This window comes from Mus musculus, chromosome X (assembly GCF_000001635.26).
Source record: "Mus musculus strain C57BL/6J chromosome X, GRCm38.p6 C57BL/6J".
Lineage (NCBI taxonomy): Eukaryota > Metazoa > Chordata > Mammalia > Rodentia > Muridae > Mus > Mus musculus.
This window is the reverse complement of record NC_000086.7, coordinates 106,303,061-106,322,236: the sequence shown is the minus strand read 5'-3', so window position 1 is coordinate 106,322,236 and position 19,176 is coordinate 106,303,061. Positions and strand designations below refer to the sequence as shown.

Genomic DNA, 19,176 nt, shown 5'->3' with positions numbered 1-19,176 from the left:
TACAGGAAACTCATCTCAGAGAAAAAGATAGACACTACCTCAGAATGAAAGGCTGGAAAACAATTTTCCAAGCAAATGGTATGAAGAAACAAGCTGGAGTAGCCATCCTAATATCTAACAAAAGCAACTTCCAACCCAAAATAATCAAAAAAGACAAGGAGGGGTACTTCATACTCATCAAAGGCAAAATCCTCCAAGAGGAACTCTCAATTCTAAATATATATGCTCCAAATACAAGGGCAGCCACATTCATTAAAGAAACTTTAGTAAAGCTCAAAGCACACATTGGACCTCACACAATAATAGTGGGAGACTTCAACACACCACTTTCACCAATGGACAGATCATGGAAACAGAAACTAAACAGGGACACAGTGAAAATAACAGAAGTGATGAAACAAATGGACTTAACAGATATCTACAGAACATTTTATCCTAAAACAAAAGGATATACCTTCTTCTCAGCACCCCATGGTACCTTCTCCAAAATTGACCGCATAATTGGTCACAAAGCAAGCCTCAATATATACAAAAATATTGAAATTGTCCCATGCATCCTATCAGATCACCATGGACTAAGACTGATCTTCAATAACAAAATAAATAATAGAAAGCCAACATTCACCTGGAAACTGAACAACCCACTTCGCAATGATAACTTGGTCAAGGAAGGAATAAAGAAAGAAATTAAGGACTTTTTGGAGTTTAATGAAAATGAAGCCACAACATACACAAACTTATGGGACACAATGAAAGCATTCCTAAGAGGAAAACTCATAGCTCTGAGTGCCTCCAAGAAAAAAAAAAACCAAAGAGAGCACACATTAGCAGCTTGACAACACACCTAAAAGCTCTACAACAAAAGGAAGCAAATTCACCCAAGAGGAGTAGATGGCAGGAAATAATCAAACTCAGGGGTGAAATCAACAAAGTGGAAACAAGAAGAACTATTCAAAGAATCAACCAATCGAGGAGCTGGTTGTTTGAGAAAATCAACAAGATATATAAACCCTCAGCCAGACTCACTAAAGGGCACAGGGAAAGCATCCTCATTAACAAAATCAGAAATGAAAAGGGAAACATAACAACAGATCCTGAAGAAATCCATAACACCATCAGATCCTTCTACAAAAGGCTATACTCAACAAAACTGGAAAACCTGGATGAAATGGACAAGTTTCTAGACAGATACCAGGTACCAAAGTTAAATCAAGATCAGGTTAACAATCTAAACAGTCCTATATCCCCTAAAGAAATAGAAGCAGTCATTAATAGTCTCCCAACCAAAAAAAGCCCAGGACCAGATGGGTTTAGTGCAGAGTTCTATCAGACCTTCAAAGAAGATCTAATCCCAGTTCCTCACAAACTATTCCACAAAATAGAAACAAAACGTACTCTACCCAACTCATTCTATGAAGCGACAATTACTTTGATACCTAAACCACAAAAAGACCCAACAAAGATAGAGAACTTCAGACCAATTTCCTTTATGTATATTGATGCAAAGATCCTCAATAAAGTTCTTACTAACTGAATCAAAGAACACATCAAAACAATCATCCATCCTGACCTAGTAGGTTTCATGCCAGGGATGCAGGGATGGTTCAATATATGGAAATCCATCAACGTAATCCAGTATATAAACAAACTCAAAGACAAAAACCACATGATCATCTCGTTAGATGCTGATAAAGCATTTGACAAAATCCAACACCCATTCATGATAAAAGTCTTGGAAAGATCAGGAATTCAAGGCCCATACCTAAACATGATAAAAGCAATCTATAGCAAACCAGTAGCCAACATCAAAGTAAATGGTGAGAAGCTGGAAGGAATCCCACTAAAATCAGGGACTAGACAAGGCTGTCAACTCTCACCCTACCTTTTCAACATAGTACTTGAAGTCCTAACCAGAGCAATTCGACAAGAAAAGGAGATCAATGGAATACAAATTGGAAAGGAAGAAGTCAAAATATCACTTTTTGCAGATGATATGATAGTATATATAAGTGACCCTAAATATTACACCAGAGAACTCCTAAGCCTGATAAACAGCTTTGGTGAAGTACCTGGATATAAAATTAACTCAAACAAGTCAATGGCCTTTTTGTACACAAAGGATAAACAGGCTGAGAAAGAAATTAGGGAAACAACACTCTTCTCAATAGTCACAAATAATATAAAATACCTTGGCGTGACTCTAACTAAGGAAGTGAAAGATCTGTATGATAAGAACTTCAAGTCTCTGAAAAAAGAAATTAAAGAAGATCTCAGAAGATGGAAAGATCTCCCGTGCTTATGGATTGGCAGGATCAATATAGTAAAAATGGCTATCTTGCCAAAAGCATTCTACAGATTCAATGCAATCCCCATCAAAATTCCAACTCATTTCTTCAACAAATTAGAAAGAGCAACCAGCAGATTCATCTGGAATAACAAAAAACCTACGATAGCAAAAACTCTTCTCAAGGATAAAAGAACATCTGGTGGAATCACCATGCCTGACCTAAAGCTGTACTACAGAGCAATTGTGATAAAAACTGCATGGTACTGGTATAGTGACAGACAAGTAGACCAATGGAATAGAATTGAAGACCCAGAGATGAATTCATACACCTATGGTCACTTGATCTTTGACAAGGGAGCTAAAACCATCCAGTGGGAAAAAAGGCAGCATTTTCAACAAATGGTGCTGGCACAACTGGCGGTTATCATGGAGAAGAATGTGAATTGATCCATTTCTATCTCCTTGTACTAAGGTCAAATCTAAGTGGATTAAGGAACTCCACATAAAACCAGAGACACTGAAACTTATAGAGGAGAAAGTTGGGAAAAGCCTCGAAGACATGGGTACAGGGGAAAAATTCCTGAATAGAACAGCAATGGCTTGTGCTGTAAGATCGAGAATCGATAAATGGGACCTCATAAAATTGCAAAGCTTCTGCAAAGCAAAAGACACTGTCAATAAGACAAAAAGACCACCAACAGATGGGGAAAGGATCTTTACCTATCCTAAATCAGATAGGGGACTAATATCCAACATATATAAAGAACTCAAGAAGGTGGCTCCAGAAAATCAAATAACCCCATTAAAAAATGGGGCTCAGAACTGAACAAAGAATTCTCACCTGAGGAATACTGAATGGCAGAGAAGCACCTGAAAAAATGTTCAACATCCTTAATCATCAGGGAAATGCAAATCAAAACAACCCTGAGATTCCACCTCACACCAGTCAGAATGGCTAAGATCAAAAATTCAGGTGACAGCAGATGCTGGCGAGGATGTGGAGAAAGAGGAACACTCCTCCATTGTTGGTGGGATTGCAGGCTTGTACAACCACTCTGGAAATCAGTCTGGCAGTTCCTCAGAAAATTGGACATAGTACTACCAGAGGATCCAGCAATACCTCTCCTGGGCATATATCCAGAAGATGCCCCAACTGGCAAGAAGGACACATGCTCCACTATGTTCATAGCAGCCTTATTTATAATAGCCAGAAGCTGGAAAGAAACCAGATGCTCCTCAACAGAGGAATGGATACAGAAAATGTTGTACATCTACACTATGGAGTACTACTCAGCTATTAAAAAGAATGAATTTATGAAATTCCTATGCAAATGGATGGACCTGGAGGGCATCATCCTGAGTGAGGTAACACATTCACAAAGGAACTCACACAATATATACTCACTGATAAGTGGATATTAGCCCCAAACCTAGGATACCCAAGATATAAGATACAATTTGCTAAACACATGAAACTCAAGAAGAATGAAGACTGAAGTGTGGACACTATGCCACTCCTTAGAATTGGGAACAAAACACCCATGGAAGGAGTTACAAAGACAAAGTTTGGAGCTGAGATGAAAGGATGGACCATGTAGAGACGGCCATATCCAGGGATCCACCCCATAATCAGCATCCAAACGCTGACACCATTGCATACACTAGCAAGATTTTATCGAAAGGACCCAGATGTAGCTGTCTCTTGTGAGACTATGCCGGGGTCTAGCAAACACAGAAGTGGATGCTCACAGTCAGCTAATGGATGGATCACAGGGCTCCCAATGGAGGAGCTAGAGAAAGTACCCAAGGAGCTAAAGGGATCTGCAACCCTATAGGTGGAACAACATTATGAACTAACCAGTACCCCGGAGCTCTTGACTCTAGCTGCATATGTATCAAAAGATGGCCTAGTCGGCCATCACTGGAAAGAGAGGCCCATTGGACACGCAAAATTTATATGCCCCAGTACAGGGGAACGCCAGGGCCAAAAAGGTGGAGTGGGTGGGTAGGGGAGTGGGAGTGGGTGGGTATGGGGGACTTTTGGTATAGCATTGGAAATGTAAATGAGCTAAATACCTAATAAAAAAATTTTTTAAAAAAGGATAATTATTCAAATTCAGAATGTTCTAATATGTGGAGCATTGTCTGTAAACTGTTCATAGATTTATTATGGATAAAAATTAAGTACATTAATATGTTAAGAGATTAGCAATAAGGACTTAAGACAAAATTCTCAAATATATATTGTCTACAAAAACCCAATTTAAATATGAAGAAATAGACAAAAGTAAAGAGATACACAGAGATGAGAGAGAGATCATGCAAAATAAGACAGAAACAGCTGTCTATATTTCAGGCAACAAAAGCTTTAGCATAAGGGAAATCATCAAGGATAAATAAGGATATGGCATAATGACAAATAATCATTTCTCTGATTCTTAAGGCTTATTTTGTATACACCTAAAAATAGTTCCAAAATACATGAAACAGACATTGACAAAATAACAATGAAAAATAAGCAAAGGCACTATTCTTCAGGAGACATCAGCAACCTTTATAAGATAGACAGAGCAAGCAGAAATAAGGACATACCTAAACTCAGCTCTACCAAAACTTCATCACAATTGATACCTATATCTAAGAATAGTAGCATACATGAACATATTTGCCATGAGTTCACATGGAGCAGTCCCTAAGAGAGACCACATTTTGAGCGACAAAACATAACTTAAATTTTTAGTTGATGGCTCAATGAAAGTATTTGACCATATTCATCCATAAGTTCCTAATTTAATTCACCCTAGTGCCATTACCCACATCTCTCATGGCATCATTACATCCTCTTTTGTTATTAATAACTCCTTGATTCCAATGAGTGCTTCATATGTGCATGGATGTGGGGCCAGCTGCATGCAGATGGGCAATATACCAGAATCCACATTACCCAAAAGAGAGTAATTCTCTCTCCTTCAACAGCCATCAATGGTCAACTCTTCTACCAAAAAGAGTAGAGCCTTGAGCACCACTCTCCTGTCCAGGATGGAATTTTTAAATGGATTGATGTTATACAGGTAGGTGCAACTAGTGTGAGCTGTTGTGCCTGTGTGCAGTAGCCATGCCGCATTCAGAGGTCAGCTTTTCACAACTCTCTTATTTCCCAGTTCTTACATTCTTTCCATCTATTCTTCCTGATACTCCTTGAGTCCTCAATCGGGAAAGCTTAATATAGATGATTCACCCACAACTGATCACTGGCAGTTGATTCTCAGTTGACAGTACATGGCACTGTATCCCTTAAAAGACTCTGCTGCCTAAAGAAGCATTTCTGGCCAAATTTGAGAGCAACACAAATTGATGGGTATAGACCTAAGGGTTTACAAATCAGGTTGAGAGCAGTGCTGAGGTGGGCAGAGTATCTGCAGGGACATCAGGATGAAAGGGGCAGCCAAAGAAAGCAGATAGGACAAGGAAAATGTTAAGAATGAGCTGGAGTACTGGAGAAGAGCAGAGGCCCTCTCCCTTTACCTCTGTAATCCATCTCTAACAGAGCTGATGTACTAATACAGTAGCTCTGATCATTCAGAAGTGCACATACACCCCTATGTGTGCTCTGCAAGTAAAGATGTCCTGTATGATAAACAGCAGCTAGGGAACACATCTGGTCATGGACTTCCAGGAGCTGATGTGCAACATCACATCCTGACAAACAAGTATTGAGACTTTCTAATACTTATTTGGAAGTCCCTGTGCCCACTTCTGTCAGAGCCCCAAGACTGGTATGAGAAAGATCATCCTCACAGCCCAGTGTGTTTTGACATAAGGTAAGTTCTGGATTGAGATTTGTGTGTCAGGAGGAAAGAATTAGAATGTAGGGCAAAGGAAGGTAAGAAGACACTCTTATCTGATAAAAGGAAGAGATGTGAATGCCTAGGAGTTGTAAATCAAAGATTCCAGTGCTCTGTGACAGGCAGACAAGTAGAAAGGTTAAAGCAGGATATCTGGAAGAGCTTCGTGATTGTCTGTATTTGGTGCTAAGAATGAGTGTGACAAAGGGAGGTGGAGTGTCCAAAGGCTAGGCTGTGACAGGGTATGTAGGGTGGCATGACAATCTGAAGGAGACACCTCCAAGGTTAAGTTGAAAATATTAGCTTTTAAGAAGTGGATTTCAGGGAAATCATGAGTATGAATTCAATAGCAGGGGGAGATATATTTGGGGGAGAAAGGGATAACAAAGGAATTAAGGGTGAGAAAAGTAAGACACAAGGAAGGGATCAGAAAGCCAATCACTTCCCTAAAAGTCAGTAGGTCTGATTTTGGTTTCTGAGCTGGGGCAAGAGTGGTTAGAGTAAGGTAGCAATGATCAGATTAAAAGCTGAAGATGTTGCATAGGTTGACTTGGTAGGCCAGACAGAGGCCTTTATATCATTGCCAGTGATGAGACACTAAGGAGGTTACAGGTAGGTATGTGATCTCTGGAAACAATTATGGTGACCTGCTTGCAGAAATCTTCACCTCCATTTCAGACATTCCCCCAAGTGTGTATACAGATCCAGTAGTGTCTGGACAGGTAGGGTGAAGTACCCACTTCTGAAGCAAGCCAGGCAGCAATGGACAATCAGGAAAGCTATGTTAGCTATGTGAGGCAGGTGTAGTCAGACCTAACAGGAGGAGTGGACAGAATCATTGAAGCTCTTCTGGAGATTGGTAGTGAGTGAGGTGCTCTGGTTTAGCCATCAGGTAAGGACCCAGACCCAGTCTGAGAGGGAGGGAAGGGAGAAAGAGCAATGGTGGTGTTAGTTGGTAGACAGGGGTTTGCATTCATGCTTATTCTCTAGGATACAGATGAGGCACACCAAGGTAGGTCCTGTGCAGGCAGGAGAGTAGTAACTAGTTTGTTCAGGTCCCCAGGGCCAGTGGGAGCTTCCTTATGAGGAGAAGTAGTAGTACCAGTGGGAACAATCTTGAAGTTTGGATGTGGGAGGATCCTTCTCTTAGAAGGAGATTGGGCAGGCATGTGGTCTTTAGAGGGTTCATTGAGGTGAGAATCAAAACAAGATCTCAAAGTAGGAGGAGCAAGGAGTGGTCTGTTATGGCAGGGATTGAAATGGGATCCCAGAAATATCAAAGGATAGTAGAAGGGTTTGAATAACTAAAATAGAGACATACTTTATGAACGAGGATGGTCATTTGATGAATTCCAATTGAGTGGATATGTGGGCAATAGTGAGGGCCTATACATTAACTCAGGAGGGCAGGGAATGAGAGGGTTATAAGGAACCTCAGGAAGTTTGAGCAATGCTTGGGTAAAGAAAGAAATCCAGTCCATATGTAGCTGGAGGAAGGAGCAGGCTAGACAGTTCTGAAGGTTCCAATCACTGTCTCTCTTTCCCATAGGACCGGCTATGACAAGAATGTAGAAACTTTTATAAATGTTTAGGGTACTACTGATCCATTGAGATGTTTGATTAACAAATTCAGAGCCATTGTCAAATTGAATGGGAGACATTAGAAATGACTTCTCTTAGTACCTTGAGGCCACAATGGAGACACATTTGTTAGAAGTGGGGAAAGCCTCCACCCAACCTGTGAAAGTGTCAACTACAGCTACTACCAGGAAGTACTTGATGTATCTTATGGGAAGAAGGCAAGAGTTGCACAGTAAGTAGAGTCAGGAATGATGGATGCCTAATACGAGCTTGAATAGAGACCACTGACAGATGTTACATTGTTTACAGATATCCTGTAAGCATTTTTTCATAAGAGGGCAGAGATGAGCTTGTGTACTAAGAACATGTCAGAGCGGAAAGGGGTTGGCCTGAAAAGTAGAAATGGCTCTTTTGGAGGAAGGAAAAGCTTTTAAGGTGAGGAACAGAAGAGTACGTTGTTAAGATAGCAGTAGGGTTGTCAAAGTTTGGCATTGGAGGATCTGAGATGTTCTGCTGGTATGAGAAGATAAATTTGAAAAGAAGAGAAGCTATGTAAAAACAGTCAGAGGGGGAAGATAGTGGGACACATCATGACCTTAGACAGCTAACAGGGTCAGGGATTAGGCAATCATGTTCCCAATGTGGAACCTTCTGGCAATGGGGCTGCTTCAAGGAGACACAGGAGAAGTTTCCTGTTAATAAGGATAATCCCTTTGAAGTGAGGAAGCACTACTCTCTCCAAGTGTGGGAATTTGAATGAGTGATGTCTTAGGAATTTTAAAGAGCAATGATGCTAACTGTCCTATCTGTAGCTAGGTGTATGACCCCCACTGTCCAATGAACTCTGCATGCTAAAAAAGGTCATCTGAAAAGGAAGGGAACTTGCCTCAGCCACACAAGGTAAAGCAGTCAAAATCATCATGGTAGCACTCTAAGACTGTTATCAAGCCAGATGGATATGGGGGTTCCTGAAAAACTACCATCAGTGAACCTATCCAGAGGTCCAGGAATGGGAAACTATATGGTCCTATCCATTACCTTAAAATAATTATGAAGTATTGGGGCCACAAGAAAGATATTACCTGAATTTGTATAGAGAGAAGAGTGGTTAGGGTTGAGTGGGTTCCAGGGCTGAAGAGAAAGTGGACATTGGAAAAGGGAAGTCTGATAAGACTGGGAACAGAAGGAGGAAGTGGAGGACAGTGCAGAGGGGCTGATCCTGTTGCACAGAGATAGGAGACAAAGCACAGGTTGAAGGAGAATAACTTTGAGAAGTCTGGAGATGAGCAAAATTGCAGTTTCTTGAACATTAAGGCATAAGGGGCCAGCTCTGAAATATAGAGAAATGGGCAACAGGTCAGAGTGAGTCTCCTATTGGTTGGACTAGATGGACTAAGACTTACTTATGAACACCAGAGCAGTAAAGGTCAGGAAGGGTCAGGAAGGGTTGGGAGCCCAAGGGCAGGAGTTCCTGAGGGCCTGATTCAGGGCTATAAAACCTTGCTGTGTGTCTGGACTGGAAACAGATGACAATGAGATCATCTTTGGATGCAGCATAAGAAGGTTGGGAGACACTAGCGAGGACACTGGAGACCTACAACCGTAAGTAGCCACTGTGGCATAAAACTGAAGGGCATGGTCCTACATGATCTACAACCTAGGATAGTCTACTTTTTAAGGTAAGAACTCTGTCCCACACAACCAACCACCAGCCTGTAGCTAGCAGAGACTTCTTAATCTATATAAGTTTAGTACTTAGAATTGCTACAGGAAGTCTAGCTATTTGCTGGCAAAGTGACCTTGAATACTCATGTAAGCAATCACCATAGTTTAAACTCAAGAGGCTAGAAAAGAAAAAGAAAAAAAACAGGATGAAACAGAAAGCAGGCAACTAGTAAGGGAGATAAAGGGGATCAGGGAGCATGGGAAGTGAACAAAAGAGTTTTATGGGGCGGTAGGAAGATGGTCATATATGAGGATGCCATAATGAAAGTTGTTTCTGTCTATACTCAACATGTGCTAACAAAAGAACAGCAAAGAATAGGTCTAGAAATACAAACTTGTAACTTGGGACCTGAATGCACCAATTTCTTTGACCTTTTCAGAGTTACAACCATAAGAGATGAAGAACACAGAAGTGTGTCTGAACTGGTTAGCTTCACAACACCAGGGCACTCAGTGTGAGAGAAGAGGCTTCATCGACACTAAAAAGAATAGACAGAAATCACTAAATTCTGCAGGAAAACAGCATTATTTTTACAATCACAGAACAATTTTACATATGTAAGTGTATAGAAAAGAAATGAGACTAGTTCTCAAAAATCACAAAATACTAAACCTGAGCCTAGGTGATGTAAATAACCTTGTAGTCATGAAAGAAACTTATTCTCTATTTGAAAAAAAAACACTTAGAAATACCCAGTCCCAAACCGATTTACTGGAGAACTCTACAAATCATTTAAAGATAAATTAACAGTGAGTTTACATCTTCCTTCCCAGATAATAGAAAGCCAAGCAAAATGGCGTGTACATGGAATCTCAGGTACTCTAGGTCAAAATGCTAGGACTCCTTACACTCACAGGCTTTGGTACAAACTGGGCAACATTCCAAGAATCTCTGTCTTAAAACTGAGTGAATGAAAAAAAAAGGCAATAAAGCAAGCAAGACAGACAGACAGACAGAAAGACAGACAGACAGAAAGACAGTGAGAAGGGGAGGGAGGAAAGAAGGAGGGGGAGGGAGGGAGGGAGGGAGGGAGGGAGGGAGGGAGGGAGGGAGGGAGGGAGGGAGGGAGGGAGGGAGGGAGGCAGAAGAGAAAGGATGGACAGTTAGCTCACCTGTTAAGATCACTGACTGCTATTTCATAGGACCTGCATTCAATTCCCAGCCCTCACATAGCATCTCAAAACAGCCTGTAACTCTAGTATCTAAAGATTTTATACCTTCATACACACACACATGCAGTCAAAACACCAATGTACATTAACAGAAATAAATGAGCACCTTAGAAATATAAATATTAAATTTATAAACAAGAAAAATTATTAAAAACCAGTCTTGTAAATAAATAAGAGGAAATAATTATAACTTCTCTCTAAGCAAACACTTGATACCAAAAGCACAACCCATATAATCGAGTTATTTGGTGAATTTGATTACCTCAAAGCTTAAAACTTCTACTTCTCTACCCTCTAAACAGGATGAAAGTGAACTTAAAGGCTGGAAGATAATATTTGCAATACATATATCCTGCAAAGGAATAGCACCTAAAATATATAAAGACCTCTAAAACTCAACAGTGAATTGAAACTTGTCACTTAGGAAATGGTTAAGATTAGTGACTGAAACAGGGGAACACCAGGGCCAAGAAGTGGGAGTGGGTGGGTAGGGGAGGGGGGTAGGGTATGGGGGACTTTTGGGATAGCATTTGAAATGTAAATGAAGAAAATGCCTAATAAAAAAGATTAGTGACAGAAGAGAATATACAGATGGCTAATAAGCACAGGAAAAGATGTTCAGCAGCATTGATTATTTAGGGGAAGACTAATCGGCCATCACTGGAAAGAGAGGCCCCTTGGTATTGCAAACTTTATATGCCCCAGTACAGGGGAATGCCAGGGCCAAGAAGTGGGAGTGGGTGGGTATGGGAGCAGGGCAGAGGGAGGGTATAGGGAACTTTCAGGATAGCATTTGAAATGTATATAAAGAAAATATCTAATTAAAAAAAAAAGAAATGCCTTTCCATATCTTACAGAGTGCCTAAGCTAAGGAGTAATGGTAACACCAAGTGCTGTCACAGACATGAGGAAACTGATCATTCACGCATTACTGATGAGAGCTGTAACCCTTCCTGAAAAGAGCACAGTAGCATCTTATGTTTATTTGTAGGACACAGAAACTAAAAATAGCTCAAATATCTACCAATAAGTGAGTGGATTAGTAAACAGTGATCCCTCTGTACTGTGATATACTGTTTGTTCAGTAAAAAAGTAGACAATTTATTAATATATACAATAGCTGAAAATCTCCAGGGAATTGCAGTAACTGCAAAATGAGCCTGCATCTAAGTTTATCTCTTGCATATTCAATTTATGTAATATTCTGAAAATGCCAAAATTGCAGGAATGATGGTGAGCAATTAGTAGTCTCCAGAGGTTAGAAGATGGACAGTGTAGGAAGAGACTGGCTATAAGAGAAACATAAGGGAACCTGTGAGAAAAAAATTTCTTAAAATTGGAATAGCCGTAGTCATTGAATAAAACGTAAGTATACACACAAATAAGTGCACACAATTCTGAATAACATCAGGGGGTTTTATGAATGGCGATTTCCTGGTTGTGGGATGGGACTTTACAGATTGTCTTCAGAGGGAAATAGGTTATAGATATTTGTGTATTTTTACTGTCAAAACAAAAACAAAAAATAATGCTTTGCCAAGATAACAGAAATTGATTAACTGGGTAATATTGTTAATAGAGAGAGACTCAAGCATGAAGAATAATAGGGGAAAGCTTAGTGAAGTGATAGGTGAGTCTTTCAGGGGTATAATGATTCTTAAATGTCCACTTCAACACTCTTGACTTTCTTTCCCTTGTGTGCTCTCTTTACATTCCAAAAAATGCAGCTTGCAAGTCTCAGCTTTTATTTCTGTGACACAAAACCATATGATTAGAATATGTGACAGAGAACCAAGTGGTTAGACTATGTCTTTAGGACTCATTGTTTTCATATACAACAAAATGGTCCATGCACGGAAAATGGTTGAAAGGCATTGCAAACCAAGCCTGTGTTTTTCAGGCTGTGGATACAGTTGGGGTTGGAATGTTTGGAAGAACTGCAAAAGTGACTACACCTGGAACCGTCCCAGCAATGGTTCCAGTGTTAAAAGAAGTTGAAAGCAAAGTGCCTGCCAAGCTGTCATCAACTTGCATAGCTATCCGGTGGGAGGAGCCAGACTGTCATGGCTCTCCAATCATTGGATATAAAATTGAATACGGACATAAAAAAATCATGACTGTCAAAAGAATAACAGAGTATGTTCTGAAAGGTCTACGACCTAATACTACATACAGGTAAGTCACTCATATCTTATTTTGGGTAAATGAAGAGACTGTTGAGAATTTTGACCACAGACACGTTTGTGTATTTAATACACACAGATGTCCCTTGAAAAGAGTTCTTAATTGGTGAAATTTGATAGCAGTAAGAGCCAATGTCTGCTTTTCATCAATAATTCTCAGTAGTAGTTATGTCTTGGAAAACTGACATCATTCTATTGGCTTATATGAAGAAAATAATTTCATTTATTGAATATAAATTCATACATTTTACTTTTACCAATAGAATCAGAATTCAAGCTATCAATCATTATGGACTAAGCCCTTTTAGCCCATCAATAAAATGCAAAACCAAACCACTACCACCAGAGCCTCCACAGCTTAATTGTGTGGCCTATGGACACCAGAGTCTCAGACTCAAATGGGGCACTGTCTCAAGCAAAAAAGAACTTGCCAACTTTATCAACTACAACTTACTAATGGAAGATCGATCTGGCAGGTAACTACTTTTACCATTTAAAATCTATTGCAGTAAAAAGAAATTTAAATTGTTGTATCCTGTCAGGTATATTCTCATATTCTCATATTCTCTCTCTCTCTCTCTCTCTCTCTCTCTCTATCTATCTATCTATCTATCTCTCACAAACACACACACACACACACAGAGAGAGAGAGAGAGAGAGAGAGAGAGAGAGAGACTCCACTGCCTTGATTTCTATTGGCCTTTTGTTTTCTTTTGTTTACCTTACTGGCTTAATTTGTCTTCCTGGGCTTAACTGATGATTATATTATCTTTATCTTCTTACTCTCAGATTTTCTGTCATTTACCGTGGGCCGGATGTGACTCACAAAGTGCAAAAGTTGAGTGAGTATACAGAATACAAGTTTAAAATCCAGGCATGTAATGAAGCTGGGGAAGGACCAGAGTCTGACATCTACACTTTCACTACTACAAAGTCCCCACCCACTGCACTGAAAGGTAAATGGTATACAAAGACACTAACCATATTGCTGATGCTTCCACGGAACATGAATTGAATTGAGCAGTAATCAGAAAATTCTAGAGTAAGATGGGAGACCTGGCTCAGAAAGACAGATGCCAGGTGTACTGCTCATGAAAACTCTTGCTTCTAAATTTGGTTCCAGGGAAACTAACACTGTCTTATGATCTCCACAGGTACCAGACATGCACATGGTGCAGACATTCCATTTATGAAACAAACTCTCCACACACATAAAATAAACAATTTTAAAATTAAATCTTAAAAGTAGCAGTAGTGATTTTTAAAATTCACAAATAGGAAATTCCACAAATAATATAGTGCTTAATTAGAGATTTAAAGGGCAATGTAAGATTCATTAAGATTTCAGGCCCAGTAGAGGTGGTTTATGTCTTTAATCCCACCACTCGGGAGGGAGAGGAATGTGACTAAGTTCAAGGCTAGCCTGGTCTACAGAGTACAGGACTGCCAGGGCTACACAGACAAACCATGTCTTGGAATCCATAAAAATTGTGTAATAAAAATACCACAGTCAGTATGTTTCAAATGTCTTAGAGATCATCACCAATTCCAACCCTACCACTTTTAGGAATAAGACATGGAGTGGAAGAGATATGCCTGAAGTTGAGATTAATCATTTTTAAAGTATGGTTATGGAATTCTCATATTAGGTGTACATGTTCTTGTAATGATTGTGTGCTTGCATGAGTCTCTTCAATGTATTTGAAATCTAAAGATTATAAATTGTTTGGACCTTCTAAAATGTCACGTTTTTCCCCAGCACCTAAAGTTCATCCACTGAATAACAACTGTTGTGAGATCAAATGGGAGTCTTTGGAGCCAATTGAAGGTGATCCCATTATTTACTGTCTTCAAGTCAACACTGGAAAAAAGGCTAATCAGGTATATTCTTGCAAATTTAGTCTTCACCATTTTGCCAGGCATGGTAGTACTTATCTCTAGCCTGAGCACTTGTGGGGAAAAGGCAGGAGGAGGCTACTCTTTGGCTACACAACAGCTTGGAAGGTAGACACCTTGCTTTAAAAAAAATGCCAGGTTGTGGGGGAGCATGCCTTTGATCCCAGTACTTGGGAGGCAGAGGCAGGTGGAAATTTGATTCGAGGTCAGCCTGTTCGAAGGGGAGAGGAGTTATAGGACAGTCAGGACTAAAAAAAAATATAAAATTATACTTCTACGCCCAGCTGAGGGCTACCCTTTTGCAAGGGGGTAAGTTATTGTTGAAGGTATGTAAAGTAACTAAAACTTATCCCAAATTTCCATCTCATCCTTACCATTTATGTACCTAATCTTTATTTGGAGACAACTACTTATTCATTTAATTAAATCATTACATATAATTATATAGTATTTCTTGATACTCACTGGCCATAACACATGATTTAAATCCACAATGCAATTAAACTTCAACTGATATAGGGTATGCTATGCTTTATTGAACATAATTATCTAATAAATACTGAATTCCTTTACTTTTGTTATGAACATGTACATGAAATTATTTTCATTTCTCTTGTTGTAAAAACCTATTCAATGCATGTTTAATTGAAAAGAAAACCATAATTTTCATCTGATCCTTTTTCCTTAGATTTACAGAGGACCGAACACTTCCTTTTCCTTTTCCAACTATCATGCAAATTCACGCTATCGCTTCAAGGTCTGTGCAGGACGCCGATATGAAACCTCCAATGGTCTTCAAGAGCTGTGGGGGCCATATAGTCCCAGTGCTCTTTTCTCAACTTGTAAGCATCACTCTGAGCATGGCAAAGGCAATGGAAGTAAAGGAAAAGGCAAACACAATGGGAAAGTGAGAAAGTACAGGATAGGGTTCGCACTTATTGCTATTTTGTGTGCTGTTGCTATTCAGTACTTCCTGTTCATATAGTCAATTATTTACAAGAAAAGAAAGCAAATTATATCACATTTAGAAAAACTTAGATATACCTTAATGCTTATTGAAAGAAGGTAGTAATAGGAAAAACTGAAATCAAGTGAAACAAGAAAACAAAACAAAAAAATAGCCCTATCTTTCTTTTTAAAAGTTTTTGTGGGAATAGAAAAGAGAAGTCTTTTATTTTCTTTTTAAAATTTTTTTATTAGATGTTTTCTTCATTTACATTTCAAATGCTATGCCAAAAGTCCCCTATACCTCCCCCACCCCCCGCCCTGCTCTCCTATGCATTCACTCCCACTTCTTGGCCCTGGCATTCCCCTGTACTGGGGCATATGAAGTTTGCTAGACCAAAGGGCCTCTGTTCCCAATGATGGCCAACTAGGCCATCTTCTGCTACATATATAGCTAGAGACACGAGCTCTGGGGGTACTGATTAGTTCATATTGTTGTTCCACCTATAGGTTTGCAGACCCCTTTAGCTCCTTGGGTACTTTCTCTAGCTCCTCCATTGGGGGCCCTGTGTTCCATCGTATACATGACTGTGAGCATCCACTTCTGTATTTGCCAGGCACTGGCAAACCTCACAGGAGACAGCTATATCAGGGTCCTTTCAGCAAAATCTTGCTGGCATATGCAATAGTGTCTGGGTTTGGTGGCTGACTATGGGATAGAACCACGGGTGGGGCAGTCTCTGGATGGTCTATCCTTTCACCTTAGCATTAAACTTTGACTCTGCAACTCCTTCCATGGATATTTTATTCCCTATCCTAGGGAGGAATGAAGTATCCACCTGTTGGTCTTCCTTCTTGATTTTCTTGTGTTTTGGAAATTGTATCTTGGGTATTCTAGGTTTCAGGTCTAATATCCATTTATCAGTGAGTGCATATCAAGTGACTTCTTTTGTGATTGGGTTACTTCACTCACGATGATATCCTCCAGATACATCCATTTGCCCAAGAACTTCATAAATTCATTGTTTTTAATAGCTGAGTAGTACTCCATTGTGTAAATATACCACGTAGAAAAGACATTTCTAAGGAAACAAATATACCTTGACTTTTATCATTTTCTTTTTTTATCCTATATACTTAAAATCTTTTTTTAAATTAGGTATTTTCTTCATTTACATTTCCAATGCTATCCCAAAATTCCCCCATACCCTCCCCTCCCCTCCCCTACCCACCTACTCCCACTTCTTGGCCTTGGCATTCCCCTGTACTGAGGCATATAAAGTTTGCAAGACCAATGGGTTTCTCTTTCTATTGATGGCTGACTAAGCCATCTTCTGATACATATGCAGCTAGAGACACGAGCTACGAGGGGTATTGGGTAGTTCATATTGTTGTTTCACCTATAGGGTTGCAGACCCCATTAGCTCCATGGGTACTTTCTCTAGCTCATCCATTGGGGACCCTGTGATCCATCCAATAGGTGACTGTGAGCATCCACTTCTGTGTTTGCTAGGCCCTGGCATAGCCTCACAAGAGACAGATATATTTGGGTCCTTTCAGCAAAATCTAGCTAATGTATGCAATGGTATCAGCATTGGGACGCTGATTATGGGATGTATTCCCGGGTATGGGAGTCACTAGATGGTCCATCCTTTCGTCTCAGCTCCAAACTGTGTCTCTGTAACTACCTTCCATGGGTGTTTTATTCCCAATTCTAAGATGGGGCAAAGTGTCCACACTTTGGTCTTCATTCTTATAGAGTTTCATGTGTTATGCAAATTGTATCTTGTACCTTGTGTATTCTAAGTTTCTCAGATAATATCCACTTATCAGTGAGTGCATATCAAATGATTTCTGTTGTAACTGGGTTACCTCACAAAGGATGATATCCTCCAGATACATCCATTTGCCCAAGAATTTCATAAATTCACTGTTTTTAATAGCTGAGTGGTACACAATTATATAAATGCACCACATTTTCTGTATCCATTCCTCTGTTGAGGGACATCTGGGTTCTTTCCAACTTCTGGCTATTGTAAATAAGACTGCTATGAACATAGTGGAACATGTGTCCTTATTACCAGTTGGAACTGCTTCTGGGTATATGCCCAGGAGACATATTGCTGGATCTTCCGGTAGTACTATGTCCAATTTTCTGAGGAACCGCCAGACTGATTTCCAGAGTGGTTGTACAAGCTTGCAATCCCACCCACAATGGAGGAGTGTTCCTCTTTCTTTACATCCACGCCAGCATCTGCTGTCACCTGAATTTTTGATGTTAGCCATTCTGACTGGTGTGAAGTGGAATCTCAGGGTTGTTTTGATTTGCATTTCTCCAATGATTAAGGATGCTGAGCATTTATTCAGGTGCTTCTCAGGCATTCGGTATTCCTCAGGTGAGAATTCTTTGTTTAGCTCTGAGCCCCATTTTTTTAATTATGTATATTCCTTAATTACATTTCCAATGCTATCCCAAAAGTCCCCCATACACTCCCCCCAACTCCCCTACCCACCCATTTCCACTTTCTGGCCCTGGCATTCCCCTGTACTGGGGCATATGAAGTTTGCCTGTCCAATGGGCCTCTCTTTTCAGTGATGGCCTACTAGGCCATCTTTTGATATATATGAAGCTAGAAGCAAGAGCTCCGGGGTACTGGTTAGGTCATAATGTTGTTGCACCTACAGGGTTGCAGATCTCTTTAGCTCCTTGGGTACTTTCTCTAGCTCCTCCATTTAGAGCCCTGTGATCCATCCAATAGCTGACTGTGAGCAAAATGTGTTTACTAGACCCCGGCCTAGTCTCACAAGAGAGAGCTATATCAGGGTACTTGCAGCAAACGCTTGCTAGGGTATGCAATGGTGTCATCGTTTGGAGGCTAATTATGGGATGGATCCCTGGATATGGCAGTCTCTAGATGGTCCATCCTTTTGTCTCAGCTCCAAACTTTGTTTCTGTAACTCCCTCCATGGGTGATTGTTTCCAATTCTAAGAAGGGGCAAAGAGTCCACACTTTGGTCTTCGTCCTTCTTGAGTTTAATGCGTTTAGCAAATTGTATCTTATATCTTGGGTATCCTAAGTTTCTGGGCTAATATCCACTTATCAGTGAGTACATATCATTTGAGTTCTTTTGTGATTGTGTTACCTCACTCAGGATGATGCCCACCAGGTCCAACCATTTGCCTAGGAATTTCATAAATTCATTCTTTTTAATAGCTGAGTAGTACTCCATTGTGTAAATGTACCATATTTTTGTATCCATTACTCTGTTGAGGGACTTCTGGTTTCTTTCCAGCTTCTGGCTATTATAAATAAGGCTGCTACTAACATAGTGGAGCATGTGTCCTCCTTACCGGTTGGGACAGCTTCTGGATATATGCCCAGGAGAGGTATTGCAGGATCCTCTGGTAGTACTATGTCCAATTTTCTGAGGAACCGCCAGACTGATTTCCAGAGTGGTTGTACAAGCTTGCAATCCCACCAACAATGGAGGAGTGTTCCTCTTAATCCACATCCTCGCCAGCATCTGCTGTCACCTGAAT

At 40.1% G+C, this 19,176-nt stretch overlaps 1 non-coding gene and 1 pseudogene across 1 annotated transcript; one reads left to right on the top strand and one right to left on the bottom strand.

The window, feature by feature from the left end:
- Positions 1-12,301: 12,301 nt before the first annotated feature.
- Positions 12,302-12,411, bottom strand: Mir6382 (microRNA 6382). The gene has a single exon (NR_105803.1). It is a non-coding gene; the product is annotated as a microRNA 6382 (primary transcript).
- Positions 12,512-15,860, top strand: Gm5133 (predicted pseudogene 5133; annotated as a pseudogene).